Source organism: Eptatretus burgeri, chromosome 5 (assembly GCF_056783735.1).
Source record: "Eptatretus burgeri isolate ZD-2024b chromosome 5, Ebu_testis_v1, whole genome shotgun sequence".
NCBI lineage: Eukaryota > Metazoa > Chordata > Myxini > Myxiniformes > Myxinidae > Eptatretus > Eptatretus burgeri.
Window position 1 is genome coordinate 124,406,891 of NC_140965.1, and position 12,118 is coordinate 124,419,008.

Genomic DNA, 12,118 nt, shown 5'->3' on the forward strand with positions numbered 1-12,118 from the left:
TAAATTTTTTTGAAGTTTTTTTTTTTTTTTTTCCAAATTTTTCAAAATTTGGATTTCAAATGGCCAATCGGGCAGATTTGATCAGAAAGCCCTGCAGAACAGAAGTGCCAAATTTTATGCTTGTATCATAATTTGCATGATATTTCTACTGTCTACTGCAATACAAAGAGTATGATACATCAAGTCAAATGAAAAATAGGAAAAGCATCCATTCATCTATCACACTTCATTCTGAAGGAACCCTGCTGTCACATAATCATAAAAAATGGAACAATTGGAAAGCTAATTATAATCGATGTACTTGATTGGAAAGTGAATAATTGATTTACTTTGAATAAAAATTTGTCCATTTAATCAAAAAATCCATCCATCCATTGGGACCATACTCTGTGCAGAGCATTGGTGCTGCTGAAGCAGTCAGCTTGGCTGTTAGGTACAATCCTGCACAAGTCACTACTCCAACACAGAATAACAGAAAGCCAGCAGTCATTTTGCCAACCTTAGAAGGATGACAGGCACAGTCAACCCCACCTGGAATTAATTCAACAGCCAAATGGTATTTGAACTCAGGATCTTAGGATCCCAAGCCCATCACTCTAACCATTAAGACAACACCAGGAACACACTTGTAGCAAGGTTGATTTAAATCACTTCAGCTGTTCTCAAATATCTCATTTTTTACCTGACATGACCTTTGACCTTTGAACTCTTGACCCCATAATCTAATCTATTTTTATATGCGTCATGACATGTACTTGTACCAAGTTTGATGATAAACCCTTCAGGCGTTCTCAAATTATCCCTGGAAAGAAAATGTATCACTGACTTTGACCTTTGACACCACCTTTTAATCAGTTCATTTTTGCATATCAAAAGACTTCCTGTATGAAAAACCCATCTTTCTGGGATTGAGTGAATGTGGCTCTTCATGTTGTTCCACACACATTGGATGAATAATGTTGTTGTGTATTTTGATTTTAAAAAAATTTGTGTGTGTGTGCGTGATCATCCTCAAAGTTATTGTGATGCACGTATGTCATGTATAATCGATTTGAAGAATTTCGTAAAACTTAAACTGCTTTGTCTAACAGTCTGAGGCAGAATACCTGTGAACACTATTCTCAGAGTTGAGTCAAAAAGCTGAAATTAGTGATTCGAAAATTTGTTGCCAGTTAAGTACTCTCCACCGATCATTCAATAAAAGATGTAAAGGTGAGTAACGGCTGACAAACTATTTTCAAACTTGTACAAAAATGGATTCATCAACCAGGAATGATACAGCCAAAAAAATATTGATTGAGAAACTTGAGTTTAAAATAAGGCCGAATCACAACTTCCATTCATTTTCCATTGGACGATGAAATGTCATAAAAATGATTTCACACCAAAATCGATTGTTTGTGGTTGAGATAGAAGAGCAAACAGGAAGGAAGTTGTGAATTTAAGCGAGTATAAACTATGGTGTGTGAACTAAAATTGCCGATGAATGGGGGCTATTCCACATTAAGTGTGATGAATCACTCCCGTCCATATTATATCAGGTGATAGAAGAAAGAAGAACAAGAACAGCCGTACCCATCTTTTTATATTTTGTATGCAATGTTGAGGCTCGTATAAAAGCTAACACACAAAAAGTACAATGAGGGTAGCAGGAGAGAAGAGGGGCAGGAGAGGGAAGGACAAAACAGTGGGGAACAGAGAAATGAGGAGATCTGTGGAATGGAGAAGGATGGTGCGGGGATACACGGGGTAAACAAGATGGACACAACAAAGACTTTCATGTCCTTGCACGACAAGGACTTTCAGGAAGGAAAGCAGGGAATTTGAAGGATCTGGGTTTAGAGTGGATTAACAGGGGTAGAAAAGATCGTGGTTTTGGATGGGGGAAGATAAGAGATGGAGGTGAACGGCTGTTTTGAAGGCCTGGAGGGAATATTGGGATTGAAGAGAGTGTGGGAGTTTATTCCAAAGGTGGGAAAAAAGAGTGAAGGTGAGTAGTGATTCTTTATTTTGATAGCTTTTTCAGAAGGGGATTGCTGGCGGACCTTGAGTGCCCTGCGGAAATATAGGAGGGACTTATCACAGATGGGGTGTGGGGGGGTGGGGAGGCGGTGAAGGGCAAGATGAAGAGGAGATGGCAGAAGATGGAAAGATGAGCGACCTGCTTGCGTTGAGAGAGATACACCCAAAGACTCAGCCTCGTCATGGGAGATACCAACGATCCCAAATGCCTTGGTTTCCACCGTGAATCTGAGAAAGGTGAGAGGTGGGAGCACCAGCCCAGAGGGGAGAGCAGTACTCCATCAGGCTGTGGACGAAAATTTTGTTTGTGATCAGGAGCTCAGGTGTGCCAAGAAAGGACTTTGCATGACAGAGGATGCTCATTCAGCAACTGGCTTTGTTGGCCAGCTTGGAAATGTGGCTTTCCCAGGAAAGATCATGTAAGATAGTGAGAACCAAGCTTGAATAAAAGGACTTCTTCAAGAGGATTGTTGAGAAAATAGATGAGGGGTGGTCAAAATGCTCCTTTCGGAGAGACATTGTCAGAGTTTGATATTTGTCAGGATTGAAAGACATGTTTCACGTGATGGACCAGCTTGTGATTTTATCCAGATCTGCAGAGAGTGAAGCAGCAACTGCTTTCCAATCTGAGGGATGACAGATGGTATGGCAGAGGGTGGAGTCATCATCCATGCATTGGGACCATATTCTGTGCAGAGCGTTGGTGCTGCCGAAACAGTCTCCTTGGCTATTAGATGCAATCCTGGACAGATCGCCACTCCGACACAGAATACCAGCAAGTTGGCACTCATTTTGCCGACTTCTGAAGGATGACAGGCAGAGTCAGTCCCACCTGGTATTAATTTAACAGCCGAGTGGGATTTGAACTCAGGATCCTAAGATCCCAAGTCCATCACCCAAAACATTAAGTCAACACCAGGCATGGAGTCATCAGCAAAGAAATAAAGAGGATTTTTCAGACAGTCAGATAGATCGTTGATGAAAACCAGAAAAAGAACAGGGCCCAGAACACTGCTTTGAGGAACTCCAAGCCTGAACAGGAAGAGGGGATGATAGAACTGCATTTAGGGTCACACGTTGGTTGTGACAGGAGAAGAAGTCTGGTATCCAAGGCCATCTCCAATCATGGCTTGCAGAGGGAGGACACATGAGCTGATGCCATGAGGACCACTTGCAGAATCTGTATCTAGGTTTGACAGCAAGCTCCCCACCTTGTCAGGAGAAAAGGACACAGAATCCAGGAAGAGCCACGTGTGACTGGGTTAGGTGGGTACAGAAAGCGATGGGTTTGGGACACAAGATTTAGATGCAAACACCGAGTTTAGGCATTCACCCTTTTCACATGCATTGTCAGCTGTGTGGTCATTTGAGGTAAGAGAGGAGATGGAGGAGGAACATACACCAGAAACAGACTTCACTAGATGCCACCAGGATTTGGAGGAGAGAGACAGGTTTGAGAGTTCAGACTTGAGATTTGAAAGATATTGTTTTCTGGTTTTCTAAGGGTAGACACAAACTTGTTCTGAGCTTTGTGGAAGGAACTGAAGTTGCCTTCATTTGGATTTGCCTTGCAGGAGGCAAAGACAAGTTGTTTCAGGACAACTGCCTCGCCACAAGCTTCAGTGTACCATGGGTGGGAGTAAGGGAAAGACAACTGAAGAGGAGAGAAGATAAAACAGTGCATGAGAGAGAGAGAGCAAGTGTCTAAAATAATTCCCAGAACAAGTTGATGTCAGAGAAAGTAGAGATGGGAGACCAGTCTCGAAGTATTATGGCTGCTTGGAGACCCTGCCAGTCGGCCTGAGTGAAATGCCAGACTTGACGGCGCTGAGGTGGTTCTCTGATAACAGCCAGAGAGATGTCCACTTTTACAAACACGTGGTCAGAAGAACTGATTGGAGCAGAGGAAGAACAGAAGATCTTTTTCAGTGAAATTTGTCAAAATCAGATCCAGAAGAGATGAGTACCATTGGTTGAGAACCGGGTCGGGAAGTTGACCAATTGAGTCAGTCCCAATGAGTTGCAGCAGTCTTTTGCTGATGTTCCGTGGCAGGTGAGAGAGGTACCCACACCAAACTTGCTGGCATGATGACAATTGAAGTCGCCACATTCGAGGAAGATAGAGTTGGGATGAGAGGATGGAAGTTGGTGCATGTTTTTCGAGCGGGAGTTGAAAGTGGAGTCATCACTGTTTGGTGGACAGTACAACACACACATAAACATGAAGTGGGAGTGGAGGGGAAGTCGTTGCCAGAGGTATTTCTGGGGGTGTGGGGGAGTGAGGGCAGTACATGAATGATGAAGAGTCTGGTTTGTCAGTGGCAACCTGTATGGAAAGATCTATCAGGTTTGAGCGAAGGCCCCGGATGTTTGAGGTCTACACTGTTGAAGAATAGCGAGGAGGGGAGGGAGAGGAGGGGAGGCATCTTCAGATGCATATGGTTGCCGAGCAGTTTTACCTTGGTTATTGGGACACAATCCTGGAAAGGTCAGCACTCCGATGCAGGAGCTAAAATTTGTCATTCTTACACTCATTTTGCTGACCTTGGAAGGATAACAAACTAAGTCAACTCACCTGATGTTATTTTAATGGAACAACAGGGACACCAACTCAGGACACTTGAGAAGATCTTCAGCCAGCCATCATAACCATGAAGCCAACACCAAGCTTTTTATGAGGAGATAGAACTGAATAAAATTCTAATCTTTTACATCTGAAAGACAATCTTAATTGATGCTTTATTTCCCTTTGATTAAAGAAGCCAAAAGGAACTTGCTTAACAATTCCAGCACCAGCTGTGAAAGTGTCGGCCTGTATTTTCATTTGGGAAATGCATTTTAATCCTTTTCTGTTTTTCTTTTTCTTCTTTTGCAATATCTTCAGAAAATCTTGAGAAAGTTCTTCATAAGTGTGCATTTATAAAAAGATCTGCACTGCTGTTGAATGAGTCCGAATGTAATTACCTTTGCCAATAGTGGTGTTGTTAGGGTGTATAATGATTGGTAAAAGGTTACACTTGGCTGTTTTGATTCCAGAACAAATAGTCCGGTCGCTTAAGGGAGAAATTCGACAAAACATTTACTGACTGGACAAAGGCACCAAATCTGGGACACAACTTGCTTTGCCAATAAGATCTAATTTTGAAAGGGGAGCCAAGGTCATGGTTACCCATGAAGGTCAAGATCAAAAGGTCAAAAATGACATTTTCTGTATTTCCAGAGAGCACGCCTGGCTCTATCAAAATACTCTGTTACAAATCAGTTAGTCGCCCTCATTTGCATTCTATACGGATCACTCATATCGAAATATATTCACATCTTATTGCAAAGTGGCATAAAAAGCTGGTTTTCCCACGTTAGTACCATGGGAATGGTCAGGACCGTAAAAATCTCCTCAACACTTTTACCGACAAGATACCAGCAACAAACTTGCTACACAGTATACTTGGACCATAACCTGCATTTTCAGAAGGAGAGCCCAAGTCGAGGTCACCCATGAAGGTCAAGGTCAAGGTCAAAAATGTGAAAAATGACATTGCTGTATTTTCGGAGAAGATTCATCGCTGTATCTAAATACGCTGTCACAAATTATGTAATATGTTTCATCCATGTTTTATATACAACGGAAATGGCAAAATATCTTCAAATCACATTACAAACCTGCATAAACCCCCAGTTTTCCCACTTTCCCACTACCATGTTCTGGATCAATTCTCTCAAGTTAAACGAGCCGGGACCTGATCAATGTAAGTGACATTGGGTAAAGATGGGTTATTCTACCCCATACAAACAAGGTACGACCCCTGAGATCGGGATGAGTAATCGAATCTCGGCGACAGTAGGTTCCATCTTCCAGTCACCTCGCGAGATGCATATGAGAAACCACAAATCGGATCATTCGCCAAATCGAATTTGTCATGGCAAGATTTGTGCCAACGAGCCTTGTCTCGGATGAAACACTCTGCTGTACCAGAACTACCATACCCCATATTGATGGGAAGTGCATTCATTTCCTGGAACAGCCCAACGTTCTGAAGGAAATAGGTGTATGCAGCACCATTTCCATCCCATGAGTTGGAATCGAGGGGACAACGTAATTCCTCTGCAGATAGTGACTGGCACACGACACAAAGGTCCCAATCAACCCGGCGTGCGACTTGGAATTAAGAAGTTTTTTTTAAGGAGTCATCTGTATCTGTACCTATCAGGACTAAATTAGGATAATGTCAAAATCGCCCTAATTATGCCAACAGGCTGATTTCGTCATCAGGTTGGACTCCCCGACACAAAAATGTAGGAATTTTTGAAAAAATAAAGGATTTAACTTGGTACAATTGAAATTATAGTATTTATAACCTCCCTGAAATTATTTAAAGTCACACTTTCAAGTAGAATTGAATAAAATCAAAAGTTGGTTTAAAAATTAGAGCACAAAATTTACACACTATTTGAAATCACCATGCTTGTTATTTATTATGATTGATTCTATTTGTATATGCGCAGAACTGACTTTTCATAAAACATTGCTTAGCCATTAGGTTCGATAATAATCATTCACAAAATGGTCAGAAGTGGTAAAATCAGCAAATGGATTAGGTGAAATCATGTCAAATTAAGAGTCTCAGCACTGGAACACTTTCTGTTTTGATTGGGCCCTCAGGGCATGACAATAGGATATATGCTCCCTCTCAGGAATAAATAGGCGATCATAAAAAGCTGTTTTACAGCTAAATAAAGGTCGAGGATAACCTTTTTTTAATGGAAGTTTCAACTCTGTGGCATATTTAAAGGCCAGGTAATTAGAAAAAGACTTCAAAAAAGGTCTCCGCACTGGCACACTCTCTGTGTCGTGGGGGTCACTCCCCTCTTGCCCTTTTTTGGCTTCTTGCCCTTCTTTACTTCACCCCTCCCCTCCTGCTGAGAATTATCCCCATCATAAAACGTTCAACTTCATAAAAAGGCTTATAGTGGGGCAACTTAGCATAACAATTGTGCATTTTGTGAGGAAAGCACCAAATTTGGCACACGAGTAGCCTAACATAATTTATTATGAACAGATTTGGATATTGGGCCATCTCAAATTCAGCCGCTGATGGCTGTGGCAGCCATTTTCCAAAATGGCCACTGGCGGTGACTATAATTTCACTCTAACATTGGTTTGAACATTTATTAAAAGCTGAATTAAGAAAAACATAACCTGTAGCCATCTCAAGTTTAAAGATAGCCAGCATTTTGCAAGATGGCTGCTAATTATTTGTTGTACCGGACGACTATCTCACTCATAGAAATTGGTTGTTGAGCATGGTGGCAAACGAATCGCGGGCTGCGTCTCATTGATATGAATACCAACATCGCTTTTGTAAAGTCAGTGGTTGTTGAGCGTGGTTGCAAACGAATCATGGGCTGCGTCTCATTCATTTTAATTCCGACATCTCACTCATAGAAATTGATCGAGAGATGTCTGATTTAAATGTTCTGAATCAGTGACACAGTCTGCTCTGTTAATATTCTCTCGATTTTGTGAGCACTCTCCCTCACACACACACAAAGCTGTGCATTCAAGTGCGGCCTTTTTGCACTTGTAACGCTTCAGACAGCTCTTCTTGCACTTGCACGATACTTGCTCATATTAGGTGTGGGCTGCTTTGGGTAGCTTCGTCCAGTGTGGCTCGTACACCCCCTCATCATTCTTGACCCAGCCCCAGCTGGATGGAGGAGGCAGCTCTGGCGTTTGTAGCAGCGTTTGACCCCACACATGGCCTCCTTGGTAGGCCGCCCTTTTCACATGCTCCTCCAGAGCTGCCTTGGTTGGCGGGATCAGCTGCACGTTGTTGTTCTTCGCAAAGAGTTTCTTCTGGGCCTTTTCAATGTTGTTGCACGTGCTGTTTCTGTCATAGAGCAATATGACGAACCTCTCGATGGTGTGCATGACATCGTCTGGTATGCCACTTGGTGCAGAGGATATCTTCAGCAGTGCGTCTGTAAGTTCTGGCAGAACGGTCCAGATTGTCCAAGCAGTCTTCTTACCATGTCCAGCAAAGCAAGATACAGTGTCACACCCAGTCAGAGCGTGAAACATTGGGAGTGCCTGTGCCTTCTCTGGTCCTTGGCCAGCTGCTATTTTGTGGGCTGCCAGGTACTGAAAACTCTTCCCAGTGCCAAATGCAAGCCACAGTTCATCTTCAGGTTGCAGTCCCTGGGCCACTGATACAGCCAACACCACAAGTTCGGTGTCAACTGTCTTGATCAGTATCTTGTGGTGACCATGGTTGGCTGCATGGGATGCATGCAACAACATTTGACTGTCAGCTTCTTCGTGGCTGCATGGGGCGAGCAAGGCCAGGTCTAGCAGCGGTGGCTTGCTCAGGACTGCCTCTCCATCAGTGATAACCAGCTGCTTGTCATCCTGGTCAAATCACCTGAAGATAGCTTCTGATAGGAACTTGAACAGCTCGGTCTTGTTGGTGTCCACTCGGAGGAAGTTCTGCCGGTTTCCAGAAAAAAACAGCTGCTCTGACCACGGGTCTATGCACTCCTTTTCCACGCTTTGATCTTGCACTACCTTTCAGTAAATCAGCAACGTTGCGGTCCCAGACCAGGTCCAGGCGTGACACAGTCTGAAGCTTTGTTGACAGGTACGTTGTGAAGACATCCTAAACATAGTCATAAAAGTTCTTGGCTCCCGCAGGCTTCAGCATCTGGACAATGACTGCCCCATCAAGAACTAGGCTGTTGGTATCAGGAGCCTCTGATTGGGCATTGGAGAACTCTTCAAAGCATTTGAGGAGATCACTCTTCGTACCAAGATGGAGACTTTCTCCATCGGAGAGAGCTGGAGGACACGCTTGATTCTCATGACAAAATAACTCTTCAAGGTTTCCATCCCTCATCTGGCAACCGATGTAGAGCCATGAGAAAAGTGCCACATCGTTCCTGAGAGAGGCCAGCTGCTGTTTCCCTTTGCTCACACTTCTCGGGGTGGAAGTGCTAAACACCTTCAGCTTATTCCGACGAATTGCATCATCAATTGGCTTGGTCCTTTCCAACAGGCATTCTCTGGTGAAAGCCTGGGACTGCTCTTGGCCAATCTTCTTCACATTCCTGACATTCTCAACTGCAGCAGGACTTGGGCAATGGGCCTGGGCATCTGGGCAATGGCAAGTGCTGCAGGGGTTGTGTCTGCCATCTGATCCTGAATGCTGGGATCCTCGAGGACCATGCTCACCAGGGCAAGCAGCAGTGATGGCATAGATTCTCCTTGGCATCCTTCAGGGAATCCGTTGAAGGCCTCAGCTTCTTCAAACATGTGGCGGCGCACGGTCTGTGCAGCACGTGCTTGATGGACCACATCATTATCACTGTCCAGATCACAGGCTTTGATAAGAGCAGCCCCAACGTCTTCTTCAAATACCAGCAGGAAGTCTCTTCCCTTTGTGTGTTTTCGCGCATGTCAGGGAACTGGGTGAAGAGTCTCTGCTTCAGTCGTCTGGAGTGGACCCTTGTTTCGAGCTTAACCCCTAGCTGTTCCATTCTGGACTGATAGAGCTCTAGGAGATTAGCTAACTTGAACACCGGTGCTGTCTCCTCATCTGGCCTAGCTTCTTCTATGTAGAGGACCAGTTCGGCGAAGACATTACGTGATACTTCTCGCTCCTTGTCTTTGTACTTGGGTCCCTCAGACTGGGCCTTTCTAACATGGTTGTGCAGCACTGATAAGCACTTCTTATGGTACTTGGCATCCAAGGCGACCATGTCCCCGGCACTGAGTCGGCCGAGCAGTTCTGTATCTTCAAGAATGGCTGCCCAGTCTCGAACTTTACTGTCCATTTGAAATGTTGCAACTTCGTGAACACCATCGGTTCCCGCAGGTTGTCTGCAGAAGAAACACTGGGCTTCTTGGGCCTTCTCTGTACTGGATGATCTTGAATGAAATCTGGTGCGTTTGCACGCATCTTGTACATCATGGATCTCTCCTTCTGTCATGAGTGTTCGCCTTTATGCCCTTTGAAATTTTGTATTGTTATATTTGAGCTTGCATGTTTGATGGTACAAAGCATTGTTTGCAACCATGGCCGCTTCAATGCCATACCCTTCGTTGAGTCTTTCCAACTGAAGTGTTCCTGGAAGTTGTCCAAGCTCACTGAATCTGATCAAATCGGCTGCGAGTGAACTGTACCCACTCCCAGAGTCTTTTCGCTTGGACTGTGAAGGACATGTCAGAGACTCTGCTTTGTCCTCTTGGAAAATGATACACAGCTTCCAGTTAGTCTGAGTTGGGTGCGTTGATGTTGATGGGACAGTACGCTCAAGGCCAACCAATTGGAAGCTCTTGGACATGGTCAAGTTGTTCAATGTTACACTCGGTATCTTCTGTTCACCAGCAACCACCACCATCAGGATCTGCAATGACACAATGTGGGATAAATTAGTTATGAATTAAACCGGTTTTCTCCGAGCCCATAGTCTGATAAATACTATTGCCACTTGTAAAATCTTCTACAGACGCTGGTGACGGCACATAGACAATTCACCCCCATCATCTGAGTTACATGGCTTCATTCCCAATACGACCTAATTCATCCATATTTAGGTTACTTCGACCCGATGTGCTGAGATGTGTTGCGATTGACTGTAAGAGTCAATAAAAACACAATTTCAGAAAACGGAAGGGTAACTCAACAAACTGACCAAAACAAATTAGCTGAGCCATGAAAATGGAAAACTACTTACAAATGGTTTGGCATTGCCATCAATCGAACGAAGATAACCCGAAAACTAATGAGTTATCATGGTAAAGATATTTCGCCAACATGCCGGTACGAAGAGAGAACTTCCTCACTCAGCAGCAAACTGGAACTGGCGCCGTGAAAGCAGAACGGAAATACATGCAGAACCTCGTAACCCGATAATCCGTGACTGAGATAATCCGACCAAACTGCACCCCGCAAACCAAACCAAACTCAACTTGATGAACTACGGTTAACAATGGGATAGCATGGAGAACTCTATGGGCACAGAACAAAATAACAATGAATCGATTCAACTAGTGTAAGCTGGCAACTCAACCGTGCGCGATTCCGGGGTCAATGTGCACGCACACCACTTCTACTACCATGTGCCAAGCCAATAGTGCTATGAATGTTTATCATTGGTTTTCATTCAGAATCTGTGTCTTAATGAGACTAATTCGTCCACTTTAACTTTTTTTTTCTCAACCAAATCAAATTGTTACTTTCTTTGACCATTATTGGACCTTTATTGGTAAATAAACTTTCACTCTTAACCTGCATTCCTCTCCAGTAAAGCAGATATGTGTCATAACAGTAACCACTGGCGGCCATTTTGAAAAATGGCTGCCACAGCCATCAGCGGCTGAATTTGAGATGGCCCAATATCCAAATATGTTCATAATATGATCGGCTACTCGTTTGCCAAATTTGGTGCTTTCCTCACAAAATGCACAATTGTTATGCTATATTTAGCAAAGTTGCCCCACTATTATGTTCTCTCTCATCTGAGTGAACACAAAAATGAAGGCAAGCCCACCCAGCCCTCCTCCTGGCCTTATCATCATCATCGATGACGATTGATTGATCGTCTTCCTCCAAGGTCAAACCTGATCAGCAATTGACGATCGATTTTATTCTCCAATCATGTCAAAATTCACTCCCACAATATCACACATGATGCCTATTATCTCTCATTTAATTAGTGGTATGCTTTCTTTGTCATATCAATGAGAACAAATGACTGAAAACACAAATTTCCGAGCAGATTACAAATTAAAAACACACTTACTGCCGCCAGTGCTGCCATTTTGTCCGCATTCCAGTGGTTCCTCCACAACAATAGGATCATTTTTGGGCGTGGCTAAAGACGAAAATTTGAAGGCCTATGAAAGCTGCCAATGCAATTTTTGTGCTTGGCTCCCCTTCTAGAATTGTTGAGTACATCATATGGAAGCACTGTACCAAGTTTGGTGCTTTTGTCCAGTCAGTCAATGTTTTTACCCAAAGTGACTGGACTAAGACAAGATCCTTGTGAATAAATAAATATGATGTTTCTTGTTGTGGTTTGATTGCAAATTGCACCATTC

The 12,118-nt window shown here is 43.5% G+C and overlaps 1 protein-coding gene and 1 pseudogene across 9 annotated transcripts in view; one reads left to right on the forward strand and one right to left on the reverse strand.

The window, feature by feature from the left end:
• Positions 1-12,118, forward strand: part of LOC147027283 (uncharacterized) — a 171,395-nt gene that overhangs the window by 145,421 nt on the left and 13,856 nt on the right. The window lies entirely within an intron of this gene.
• LOC147027284 (uncharacterized) lies at positions 8,263-10,658 on the reverse strand (annotated as a pseudogene).